The following is a 14,211-nucleotide window of genomic DNA, read 5'->3' as shown; positions in this document are numbered from 1 at the left end:
AAAAAAATCCTTAAGTGAGTAATTTCAAATAGTCAGGGGCTATGCAGGGGCATGGTGGTTAAGGCATCTGAATCTCACATGGCCAACTGTGTTGTACAAGCTTTGGACCTAGCAGATTGTGAAACACCCCAGGCACACGTAAGTGCATGCTCAAAATTCTGAAAGGAAAGAAAATTGGAGGAGAAGGCATTGTAGTGTGACCACTCCCCATGAAGTGGTGCTTTCTCACCTCCACTCTTTCTGCCTGTTTTTCTCTGGAGAATGTACACAGGCTTTGGCAAAATTAAAAAAAAGAAAAGTCATTATTACTTAATATTGTACTAAAAGTAATAAAAAAAAACTTAAAATTAAAAAAACTTAAAACTTAAAATTCGAGAAGGAAAATTTAGACTATGTGCTAATAATACTATTAAATTGAACATTGAAATACAAAAATGCTTTAATCAATCTAAAAACAGTAAAAAATAACTGAACAGTTTTTGTTTCTTGTAAGAGCTTCTTTTATAATATAGAGGTCTGCAAATTAAGCATTAACTTAGAAAAACAGAAAGATATGGAGGATTTATAGAAAGAAAACACCAACTGGGGCCAGCAGGTGGTGTGTTGATTAAGGCACTGGATACTCTCACATGGCCCACCACAGTTCAAGTCCTGGAGCTGGTGGCTTGCTTTCTCACTTTTCCTCTTTCTTTCTCTGTGTGTCTCTCTCTATTCTAATTAAAATATATGAATGTATAAATAAAATTGAATAAATACATAAGTCTAAAATAATAAATTAATGGATAATACCCAAAACTTTACTAAGGGACACAGAATCTTGATTACTTTTTCAAGTTCTTTACTAATTCTAAATTTTATCCACAAACAAAAACACACATATACAACTAAAAAAGAAAGGTTTAGTCTTTCATCACTCAGTAAATATTGCCCAATTAAAGCAGGAAGGAGCTCTGTCTACAGAGCTGGAAGATAGGCTTGGTGGCAATGTGGGATGATGTAAGGTAAGATGGGGATGGTAAGAGATTTTAAAATAAAAATAGGAAAGCAAAGCTACTGTTTGCTTTAAAGGCTGGCTCAGAACCTTGGGAATAGCCAGCATACTCAGATGTAAGGCTAATCGACCATAAATGTCTGCCTCTTTCAGTTCAGTACTGATTGTCTTTGGCTGCTAAGTAGGAAAAAAAAAAATGTTTAGTAGCATTGTGATGTGATTCAGTAGATATTAAGAACAAGACATAACAACAGTAAGAGAAGCAAGCTGCAATACAACATTACAAGCGTTCCTGGGAGATAATGTGGATTTGGGTACAGGCCACCACAATGAAGTGAATACTGAAATAATTTCTAAGACACGTTTTGCTGTTACAATACATATAAATGTTATGTTTAAGGACCAGAAGATGTCATAATTGTTACATTACTGGACTCCGACGTAGTCGAATGCAGTTCGAGTCCCGAACCCAGAAACTTCAAACTATTGCCAGGTGCATGTGCATGCGTGCCCAAGATTCTGAGGGGAAAATGGAAGAGAAAGGATTGTGGTGTGGCCATCCCCCCGGGTGGTGATTTCTTCCTTTCTATTTCTCTTTGTCTCTTGGCAAGTGCATGTGCCTTATAGCAAAAATCTTTCTCAAAAAAAATAAATAAATAAATGAAAAAGCTATATTTATACTACACTGTACTTTTTAAATTATGCTATAGAATTATTTTTATTAAACAAAAAGAAAATGTATGTACCTTGATTTAAAAAGTACTTTATTGCTAAAAAACGTTTACATTGATTTGTATTAAAATTATACAAAAATGGAGCTTGCCACATTGATTGACTTTTTTATGACAGATTTCTGTTGTAGTATATGCTGTTTGATATCATTTTATCCTCTGTAAAACTTTTTTCAAATTGGAGTCAGTACATTCAAATTCTGTTGCTAAATTTATGTAATATTCTAAATCTTCTCTGTAATTTCAACAATGCACACAGCATCTTTGTTTTTTTGTTTTTGTTTGTTTGTTTGTTTGTTTGCTTTAGGACATGTGTGTTCACCAGAGACACACAGAGAGAGAGAGAGAGAGGAAAAGTGAGAAATCACCCCCTAGAAGGGATGGCCACTCTGCATTCCCTTCTCCTCCACTTTTCCTTTCAAGGTTTTGGGTTGTATGCACATAAACCTGGTGTGACTTTCAAGTTAGCGGGTCTGGAACTCAAACTGTGTCAATCATGTAGGAGTCCAGTGCTCTAACCACCATGCCACCTGCTGTCTTCTATTAGATAGTATCTTTAGTAGCAGTGACTCCATCGTGAGAAACCAATTCCTTCGCCTATCCACAATAGGCAAGTCCTTTTTTTTTTTCTTTTTTTTGAGAGGTTTTTGCTATAGAGCTTGTGCGCTCGCCAGAAAGATAGAGAGAGACAGAGAGACAGAAAGCAAGAAATCACCCCCCAGGAGGGGATGGGCAAGCTGCAATCCCTTCTCCTCCATTCTCCTCTCAGGATCTTGGGCATGCACGCACATGTGTCCGGCGTGAGTTTAAGCTACTGTGTACGGGACTCGAACTGTGGTCAACTTCATAGGAGTTCAGCAACATAGCCATTATGCTAACTGCTGGTTCCGACAATAGGCAAGTCCTTTTCTGTTGACATTTTATCGTAAAGTTGTACAATTCAGTCACATCTTCAGGCTCTAGATCTCTTGCTATTTTCACAATATCTTTAGTTACTTCCTCCACTGAAGTCTTGAACCTCTCAAGCTCATCAATGAAGATTGAATAATTTTTGTTTTTTGGAGAGATTTTCGCTATAGGGCGTGTGCACTCGCCAGACAGACAGAGAGAGACATAGATACAGAAAGCAAGAAATCATCCCCCAGGGGGGGATGGTCATGCCACAATCCCTTCTCCTCCATTCCCCTCTCAGGATCTTGGGCACACACGCTCATGCGCCCGGCGTGAGTTTTAAGTCACCGGGTCCAGGACGCAAACCGTGGTCGACTATGTGGGAGTCCAGCGACATAGCCATTACGCTAACTGCTGGTTCCCAAGATTGAATAAATTTTCAAACTCTTGTTAAAGTTGATATTTTTACATCTTCCCATGAATCAAAAAATGCTATTAATTCCATTTAGAATGTAAATCTTTTCCATAAAGTTTTCAATTTACTTTGCCCATATCCATCAAAGGAATTACTGTGTATGAAAGCTAATGCTTTATGAAATGTATTACCTAGATAACAAATATTGGAATTTGGACCAGCCAGTGGTGTGGTGGGTAAGTCAACTGGATTCCACATAACTGACTGCTCAGTTCGAGTCCCAACAGCTTGACAATCACAATAGGCTTGTGTACACATGTGCCCCAAATCCCAAAAAGACAATGGAAAAGGGATTGTGGCATGGCTATCCTCCCTAGGAATGACTTCCTACTATTCCTCTCTCTCTGCGTATCTTTCCAGCAAGCACACACACCCTATAGCAAAACTCTAAAAACACAAAAACAAAGCATGGTAATCAAAATTACTCCCTGACCCAGGGACTGCAGAATGGATGTTGCATTCACAGGCATAAAAACAACACTAATCTGTTTACACATCTCCATTAGAGCTCTTGAGTGGTTAGGTGCGCTATCATTGGCAGTAATATTTTGAAAAGAATATTTGTTTTACTGAGCATTAATTCTATTTTTAAAGAATCATTTTATTTAACTTTATTTATTCTATTTTTTAAAATTTGACCATAGAGGGATAGAGTGAGAAAGCAAGCCGCCAGGTCTGGCACTTGGACTGCAGTCGACCATGTGGGAGTTCAGTCTCCTTAACCACCATGCCAACTGCCGGCCCCTTGAGCAGAAATTCTAACAGCAGGCTTAATATATTCAGTAAACCGTGCTCCTGATAGGTGTATTGCCATTTAGTCTTTAGTGCTCTGATGAGAAAGTGCTAGAGCCAAATAAAGACATAATTTGATTGGTTGCAGTTATAATATTGCCTTTTTCGGCTTACATATTTGTAAAGTCCCTAGTTACATAACCGTATGCTAGTTGACTCTTATGATTGAAATTAAATTTTTTTAAGGTTTTGTCATAGGATGTGCATACTTGCCCTAGAGACAGTGAGAAGAAATGTGAGAAATCACCAACTCCCCACCCCCTTTTGAGAAGGGATGGTCATGGCATAATCCTTTTTTCCTCCATTCTCCTCTTCGGATTTTGGGCACTTGTGCACATGTGTCCAGCATGATTTTTCCAACTGCTGGGTTGGGTAATCCAACCACAGAGTGGGCCATGTGAGAGTCCAGAACCTTAACCATCATACCACCTGCTGGCCCTCTTAAGTTTTGTTTTTGTCCAACACAGAATTTATCAAAAAACAACCTATTAAGTTTTACTTATATTTGCAACCTAAGCAATTTCAAGGTTATTTTTAAGACCTGGCTGGTCTTGACTACTCAGTAATTTTTACTGCCTAATGGTCATTTTAATTTTGCTCTAATGATATTAATATAAATTGGTACCTGAGTATATATAAACATAGCTTCAGATATTCTCTAAACAAAATGTCTATGCATCACAAAAAGGAAAGAGAGTAACCTGTGAAATAATGGAATAGTCAGGCAAAAGATACATAGATCTAGTGCTCGCAGTGAATATCATCAACAATGGGACAGATCAAAGCCACGAGTTCTCTGATGGAATGCAATGGAAAGAACACAGGGCTGCTTCTCTGGACTTTATGACAAAGATCCATAACCCATTAAAAAGGACCGAATTAAAGTAATTCCACAAAATAACTGATCTGAAATCTTTACGGATGTGAATGTTGGGGCCAACAGGTGGTATGATGGTTAAGGGCACTGAATTCCCATATGGCAGACTGCATTTCGAGTCCTGGACTGTGTGTCTCACTCCCACTGTCCGTCTCTGGTCAAATTAAAATAAATAAATATACAAATAAAGTTAAATAAAATAATTCTTTTAGAAAAAAAAAAAGCTGTGAAGTTCAAGAAGGTTGAATGACTTCCAAATTGAAAGAGAACAAAAGGGATTTGAGAGATCAAAGCAGTGGGTAATTCTGAACTGTGTTTGGATCAGCTGTGGCTCAGCTGATCTAAGCTAGACTTCATTGGCCTTGGTGCTAGGCTGTGGGTTAAATCCACATCTGTACTACATAACTCTCATTCTCCTGGATCAACAGGCTCCTGAGGGACATTTTTATTATTTATTTATTTATTATTTTTGACTTTGGTCATAGGGTGTGTGTGCTTGCCAGAGAGACACACAGAGAAAGAGAGGAAAAGTAAGAAATCACTCCTGCCCTGATAGGATGCCCATGTCACAATCCCCTCTCCTCCAATCTTTTCTTAAGATTTTAGGTATGGGAACCATCAGTAAGCGTAATGGCTATGTCACTAGACTCCCACGTAGTTGACCGCAGTTTGTGTCCCGTCCCGGACCTGGTGGCTTAAAACTCACGCCGGCCGCATGTGCCTTTGTGCCCAAGATCCTGAGAGGAGAATGGAAGAGAAGGGATTGCGGCATGACCATCCCCTCCGGGGGGTGATTTCTTGCTTTCTGTCTCTATGTCTCTCTCTGTCTGTCTGGCGAGCACACGTGCCCTATAGCGAAAATCTCTCAAAAAAAAAAAAAAAAGATTTTTAGGTATGAATGAACATGCACCTGGAGTGAATTTCAAGTTGTCAGATCCACTATCAACCATGTGGGAATCCAACACTTTAACCATCACATCACCTGATGGCCCAGTTGAGGGACATCTTTTAATGACCAAAATGCAATTCAAGCTTAACTGTGGAAGCATATTTCAAATTCTTGCTCGCTTCACAGCAGAAACTTTTATTGACTGATATAAGTCACAAGGCCAAGCCCAGAGTCAAGGGGTAGAATGATGCATGGATGTGTAATACTCTACTGACAGGACAATGAAGACTGAGACCAAGTATTCAACCTGCCACCCTTACTGAGTCCCTTACACTTTTGTAACCTCACTGTGTTTTCTAGCACAAAAGGGTGAATTCCCATCTCAGTATGAATTAATGCCAACCACAGAATCTCTGGCATTTCTATGTCAGGTAAAGAGAATAAAGCTTGAAGTATAGTTTTAAAAAGTAAAGTAGAAGTGAAATGAGCTAACTTTTCACTCACCGTTCCTGGGTTTACTTGCTGGCTCCAGGATGTAGAAACTTTATGACTTGGTGAAAATGACCTAACCTATCCAAATCTTCATGTCCTCTTCTCTAAACCACATAACAAGAAGTACATGCTTCATGGACTTATTTGAGGATTAGGTGAAGCCATGTAGAGAATACTCACAAAATTGTGCCTGGTCTGCCCGTTCAAAGAATTTGGAAATTAAAACTAAATGAAAATTATTACTTAATAGTTAATCATTATTAATTTTGAACATAATAATTAAATTAATATAATAATAGCTTCCAAAAAATCCAAATATACCCACCCCATTACATAATGGTTAAGCCTTATGCACTGGGAACTGGATCCCATGTAGTTCTGACTGCACTTCAAATCTTGGCCCCAATGTCTTGAAAACAATCTTAAGTATGTGTGCATGCCTGCCTAAAATAGACAGAATGGAGAAATGGAGAAAAAAGAATTATGGCATGACCACTCTCCACTGGGTACTTTCTCTCTCTAGCAAGCACATATAACTTTGACTACTCAAAATTGTATATACAGATAGATGGGACCTAGCAGGTGGTATAGTGGTTAAGGTGCTGGATTCTCACAGGACTGACTGTAGTTGGGGTCCCAGACCTGGCAGCTGAAAAAAATCATAACTGTGTGTGTGTGTGCCCTCCTTACCAAAATCCTAAGGAAAGATGGAGGAGAAGGGATCGCGATGTGTCCATCCCCTCTAAGGGGTGATTACTGACTTTCCCTCTCTGTCCTTCTCTGGTGAACACACATGCCCTATTGAAAAAAAAAAGTCAAAAAAAAAAAGATTAATATGGGGCTGGCAAGTGGCATGGTGGTTAAGAGTGTTGGACTCCCACATGGCCGACCACGGTTCAAGTCTCGGACCTGGTGTCTTGCTTTCTCACTTCCTCTCTCTCTCTCTCTGATCAAACTGGAAAATAACAATGATAATAATAATAAATATAGTTAAATAAAATAATTCTAAAAAAATTAATAAACTAATAAAAGATTCTTAAACTTAGTTATATATCATCTTTGTATATATTATGAATATATGTAAACCAAATAAATACATATATAAACTTTCTGCCATGCATATATGAGATAATGCACAAATAAAATATCTCTGCCATTAAAAAATATGTTTTTTAAAATTTTCATATTTTTTCCATGAGTAAGAGAGGTAGAGGAAGAGAGATAATACCACTAACAGTGTCTGCATGTTGTAATCCACCCTTGGCCTCAGGCAACCCAGGATCATGGTAAGCCTCAAGAAAGTCTCTAGCCTTCAACCTAGAGCCTTTCTTACATGGGATGCATCATACAGCATTATGTCTCACTACTGCATCATCATCTAGCTTCATTATGGTACACTTTGAAGTTAAAAAATAAAAATGCGGTGAGGGTCAGGAGATTGCCTAGTGGTTATGTCACTAAACTCCCACATGGCTGACCACAGTCTGAGTCCCAGAGTCAGTGGCTTAAAACTCACACCAGGCATGTATGTGTGCCTGCCAAGATCCCAGGAGGAAGACAGAGGAGAAAGGATGGCATGGCCATCCCCACTGGGGGATGATTTCTTACTTTCCCCCGTATGTCTGTCTGTCTCTCTCTTTTTCTCCCCAGTGAGCTTACATGCCCTAAGGCAAAAACTACTACCTCCTCCCCCCAAAATGTGGTAAACATTTGGAAGAAATTAAAGCCAAATTATTCTTTCCAGAAACATTAGAGGTTATTCTATATTTGCGATCCCTCAGATAGTAATAAAGACTAAAGGTTTCAAGGTGTTGCAAATTCGTTAAAATTTCTCTAGTGAGTATGAGGATAGAAACTACAAATATCTGAATTAAATAAATTTCCAGAAGAAAATTACATCTTCCTGTAACAAAACCATGTATAAATTTGAATGTATGGAAATAATGAGAAATTACATTTAAACTTTTGTTATCCAGGTAACAAAATAAGAGTTACCTCAATTATTTTGTTTCATTAGCATCCTAAGCCTTTGTCCAACACATTCCTTAATGAATGCATGTATGCACGAATGTATTCTCTTATTATTCACTTAAAGCTTAATGACTGTTAACTCTAGATAAAGTACAATGTGATAGGAACATGGATAACCACTAAAATCAATGGTGTTTGCAAGGCAGCTACTTGGTATTGATAGTTTAACTTTGTAGAACCAAAGAATCATGGTGCATTATAAATTACAGATGACTGTAAACTGTCATGAAATTGCTCTTCAGGACAATCCGATACATCTCAAAAGTGTATTTTTCGCTACAATAACGCAATCTTGCCTTGTAAGATATATAAAGAGTGGAATTCTTAACGTTTCAGGGAGTTCAGATATTTAACAATCAAGAATGCAGTAGAGTTCCAGAGACCATTTCAAGTCATCTTATACTATATATTGGTATTTACTTATGTCTACTGTCTTGACTTCACTATACAGACATGACTCAATTACGTGCCCATTCATAAACATACTTGCCCAGCAATCCTGGTTTCCATTTAATAACTTTTCAAATTTCTACAACTTGAAAAGTCATCTCAATTATCTATAGGAGACTTGGAGGAACTTAAATTTTTCTTTCCTTGGTTTCTCCCAACACATGTGAACATGCGCACACAAACACACACCACAAACACACGCACAACTTCATAATAGTACAGACTATTGAAAAACCTGTGTCTACCTTTTATGGAAATGTAGTTTCTAGTGATCTTTATGACCACTTTCAAAACAAAAGTTTATCTTAAGTTCTAGTACTTATACATTGACCTTTAACCCACCTAGACATGGGAGGCTTTATTGACTTTCCAGAGAAAATTTATCTCAACATAACTGAGCACCTTAATGCTTTTTTATTGCTTGCAATAATGAGAATAATGATGTCCTAAACAATAGTAACAACGTAGGAATATTTCTTATAACTATTACTCTGCATGTATTATTGATTAAAACAATGAAACTAAAATGCTATTACTACCTCAGTTTTCATAAATAGGGTAAATGATTCATTTTAAATATTTTGTCAAAGGTACTACAGGCTAGGCTATTAATTTTATTCAATTATAAATTCCATATGTTATCATTAGATAAATATAAGTACATAAGTAGAAATGTAAATCTGCATTACAGTATTTATCTCTATTCCTGGGCCCCTATTGTACAGAATGGTAACTACAGCTAATCATAATGTACAGTACACTTGGAAATTGTTAAGAATGTTTTTTTAAGATGATCTCATCACAAAAAGTAAAATGGTACCATTGTGAGGGTCTAGATATGTTAATTACATTGATTAAATCATTCTACAGTGTGTGTATATATTTATATATGCACATATATATATATCAAAACAGCATGTGTTGCACAGGTATACATAGGCATATTTAACTTCCAAAGTTTAACATATGTTACTGTTCCCTACTGACTATATCTTAAAGCGTGTATCATATTCTATTTTCCAGTCATGCATACTTATTTATTATTTACATTTTTTTCTATCATCTATCTATCACCTATTTATTTATCCATAGTTGTGCTTGACAGAGTGGCCTGTAAAAATCAGACAGAAGAATGCAAAGCTTTTTCTTGAAAATTATGTATATGGTAATAACTTTGATTATCACACACTGCATGCAAGCTTTGAAAAACTGCATCATGAAGATGTACAGTGATTACATGTAAATATTAAATATATACATATAAGAATTTATAAAACCACATTGTGCACCACAAAGATATCCAACTAAAGTAAATAAAACATTAAAATAAAATAAAATTAGAACCAAAAGTTGCTCATTATATATTTGTTAAATTTAATATTTTGTAAAAAATAAAGTATGCTGCTAGAATAGACTACTTTAATAAGCCTTCTGATAGCTTCTGTAAGAATTCTGTAGATTCTTACAGCAGTTTTTTTTTTTTTTTTTTCCTGTAAGTGGGAGTGTGTGGGCTGTGATTCTGACAAGCTTCTGAACAACTCTTATCTCTTATCAGACTCCGGTTGCTCCAGTGATCAACCATCTGTTTATACAACTGCAATTTCATTTCTGTTGGAAGGCTAGAATAAAAATGGAACTGAGAGCCACTGTGACTGTTTTTCATCATGCTGTTTTGTTATTGGGTTGTAGTATTAGAACTAGAAATCATAATTAAAACCATTTTGTCAAAGGATATTTTCATCATTTAAATGATTGTTAACTGTAATAGCTTATAGCAATAAGCTGAAATAAAATTTGCTGATATATTTGCTTAATATATAAGAATTAATTTACATAATCTTTTTAATATAGAGAGTGCCATAAAATAAATTATATTTTTGGTAAGAGAGACATTTATTTTGTTGTACTAAGATAATACACTATCGGGCCAGCAGGTTACATGGTGGTTGAGGTGGCTGGCATCCCATATGGTTGACCACGGTTCGAGTCCTGGACCTGACAGTTTGCTTTCTCACTTTCCTTCTCTCTTTTTGTCTCTCTCTGGTCAAATTCAAAATAAAATAAAGTAAAATAAAATAAATGAATAAAATTCCTAAAAAAATTAATACACTATGATTGGATTACTACAAATAAGACGGAAATTATCATTGAACCAAATAAATGGGGTGAGTGTATGAAAAGGAGAAATTGGAGCCTAAAAAAGAAAGAAATCTTAATTGACTGCTATTAAAATCTCTAATTTTGCAAATTTTATTAAATCATATGACTATATTGTTAAAAACTCTTCCTATCCCTTGGAAGAGCTTTATCCAAATGAGAGCTGTACATCCTATTAGTTTCAAAGTAATTCTATCCCTACTTCTACCATTTTTGTATTTTTATTTTTAAATTTTGATATAGAATGTGTGTGCTCACCAGAGAGACAGAATGAGAGAGAAAAAGTGAGAAAGCATCCCCTAGTGATGGCCATACTACAGTCCCTTCTTCTCTCTTCACCTCTCAAGATTTTGAGCATGCACTTGCAAGCACCTGGTATGTATGTATATACAGAAAGCAAGAAATCACCCCCCAGAGGGGATGGTCATGCTGCAATCCCTTCTCCTCCATTCTCCTCTCGAGATCTTGGGCATGCACGCACACGCGCCCGGCCTGAGTTCTAAGCCACCGGGTCCGGGACCCGAACCGCGGTTGCCTACGTGGGAGTCCAGCTACATAGCCATTACGCTAACTGCTGGTTCCTGCACCTGGTATATTTTTCAAGTTTCCAGGTCCAGGACTTGAACCAAGTAGTTGGGTAGTTGGCCATGCAGCATATAGCACCTTAGCCACCATGCCTGCTGTTGGCCTTAGACTTCTTAATTCTACAAGTAATTTCTTTTTTTTTTTTTAATTATTTTTTTGGAGAGGTTTTTGCTATAGGGCACGTGCGCTCACCAGACAGACAGAGAGAGACAGAGAGACAGAAAGTGAAAAATCACCCCCCAGGGGGGATGGTCAAGCTGCAATCTCTTCTCCTCCATTCTCCTCTTGGGATCTTGGTCACGCATGCACACGCGCCCGGCGTGAGTTTTAAGCCACCGGGTCCAGGATGCAAACCGCGATCGACTATGTGGGAGTCCAGCGACATAGCCACATAGCCATTATGCTAACTGCTGGTCCCTACAAGTGATTTCTTAATTCTTAAAGACATCTTCAAAGGTCTATTGCTCAGCTTATCATACCCACTTTAATTCTATCTGAAAAATTTTAGATCTGAAGCATTTTTTGAAAAGTTTAGATTTATGTAGACATTGTTAAATGAACAAAATCCACATGAAATATGAAAATATTTTTTTCTAACCACAAAAGTTGCCTTAAATTTGGAAAACCTCTGAAAAATAAAACAAGAAGACCTGCACTTCTTAAGAGTGACATATTCCAGGTCCACAGTAAGAAAGCTGCAAATGTGAAACTTACTATTCAAATAAAGACATTATCTAATGTACTGATCTACTTGATGAGTATGCATACCTAAACATGAAAATGTTTAATAAAAGTTAATTATTTTTAAATAAAATCTTTAGGAAAATCATTCATTACCCATAAAACTGAATACTTCAGAAATTATCAAGACTAGGTTCTTAAACTTCATGTAATGATGGCTTCTTTTTCACCTGTCTCCATGTCTCTTTGTCTCTCTCAGGCAATTATAAGTACTTTCCAGTAAAAAGAAAAAAAAATCAGAACATATCCCCTAGGGGTTAGAAAGTTTATTATGACTAACTAGAACACAGGTAAATGATTAAGACATTTTTATCAAAATCATTGCTTGGGACTTACATCCCAAAATTGTTGCTGTTTGAGCAATAATTATGGTAGTACACGAAATAATATACAAAAGTAAATCTTTATTGTTAATAATACTGTTTTACATTCCCAGGTTTCTAATCAAAGGATAGAAATACGCTTGGTCAGAAAAATACTCGCCATCCATGTTTATTACAGCATTATTCACAACTGCTAAGACATGCACTCAACCCAAATGTCTAAGAATTTTTTTTTAAATAATGATTTTATTTTATTGATTGATTCATTTTTTAGTCTGACCAGAGAGAGACAGAGGGTGAGAGTGAGAGAGAGAGGAAGTGAGAAAGCAAGCCAGCAGATTCAGGACTCGAACCCTGGCTGGCCATGTGGGAGTGTCCAGCGCCTTAACCACCATGCCACCTGCTGGTCCCTGTCTAAGAATATTTGAATGGATTGAAAAAATGTGGCACATACACACCATGGAATAGTACTCAGCCATAAAAAACAATGAGACCCTGTCATTTGAAAGAAAGTGGATGGATATGGAAAATTTGATGCTAAGCAAAGCAAGTCAGAATATGAAAGAGAGATATTGTATGTCCCCACTTACTGTATATTCAATGTCTGCACTCTATGACAGGAAGGATTGAAAGGTATAAAAGTGCAGAGGGCATCTGTGGATACTAGAGACAATGTGGGAGAAGGGCGATAAATGTGGGGGTCATAAGAGAATCAGGGTAAAAAAAAAACAAAATATTTAATGGACACAAAAATGGAAAATTATCTCTTGATAATTTATATAGTAATATCATTGACTTGATTAATACACAATGTATTAATGCTGGGAAACTGTATTTTTTATGCTACAAATGTAAGAAAATAAATTAATAAAAAATGACTTAAAATAAACCATTAAATTGATGGAACATTAAAGCTATCATGAATGTTGTTATTTTTTTCACTTATATGCAAAAAATATCCATAATAATTGTTACATTAAAAATCAGGGTTACCTTTCCCTGGAGTGATTCCATAGTCGTTTACCTCTGTCCACCTTCTCGCCCACCCAAGTGCATGCCACCACCCCATGAAGATTCGATGGACATGGACATGAGCCCCCTGAGGATCCAGAACTATCTTTTCAGTTGTGAACTAAAGGTCGACAAAGATTATCACTTTAAAGTGGATAATGATGAAAATGAACACCAGTTATCTTTAAGAACGGTTAGTTTAGGGGCTGGTGCAAAGGATGAATTGCACATTGTTGAAGCAGAGGCAATGAATTATGAAGACAGTCCAATTAAAGTAACACTAGCAACACTGAAAATGTCTGTACAGCCAACGGTTTCCCTTGGGGGCTTTGCAATAACACCACCTGTGGTCTTAAGGTTGAAGTGGTTCAGGGCCTGTGTATATTGGCCTGTGCATATTAGTGGACAGCACTTAGTAGCTGTGGAGGAAGATGCAGATTCAGAAGAAGAAGAGGAAGAGGACGTGAAACTCTTAAGTATATCTGGAAAGTGATCTGCCCCTTGAGGTGGAAGCAAGGTTCCACAGAAAAAAGTAAAACTTGCTGCTGACGAAGATGATGATGATGAAGATGATGACAGTGATGATGATTTTGAAGATGAGAAAACAGAAGAAAAAGCTCCAGTGAAGAAATCTATACGAGATACTCCTGGCAAAAATGCTCAAAAATCAAACCAGAATGAAAAAGTCTCAAAACCATCAACACTAAGATCAAAAGATCAATAATCATTCAAAAGATAGGAAAAAACACCTAAAACACCAAAAGGACCTAGTTCT

At 36.8% G+C, this 14,211-nt stretch overlaps 1 pseudogene; it reads left to right on the top strand.

Annotated features, from left to right (window-relative positions):
* The first annotated feature begins 13,479 nt into the window (after nucleotides 1-13,479).
* LOC102474637 (nucleophosmin pseudogene) overlaps nucleotides 13,480-14,211 on the top strand; it is a 1,208-nt pseudogene continuing 476 nt past the window's right edge.

This window comes from Tupaia chinensis, unplaced genomic scaffold (genome assembly GCF_000334495.1).
Source record: "Tupaia chinensis unplaced genomic scaffold, TupChi_1.0 Scaffold143566_1, whole genome shotgun sequence".
In the NCBI taxonomy this organism is placed as follows: domain Eukaryota; kingdom Metazoa; phylum Chordata; class Mammalia; order Scandentia; family Tupaiidae; genus Tupaia; species Tupaia belangeri.
Note: the sequence above shows the minus strand (reverse complement) of the source record. Positions and strands in the feature narration are given on the sequence as shown.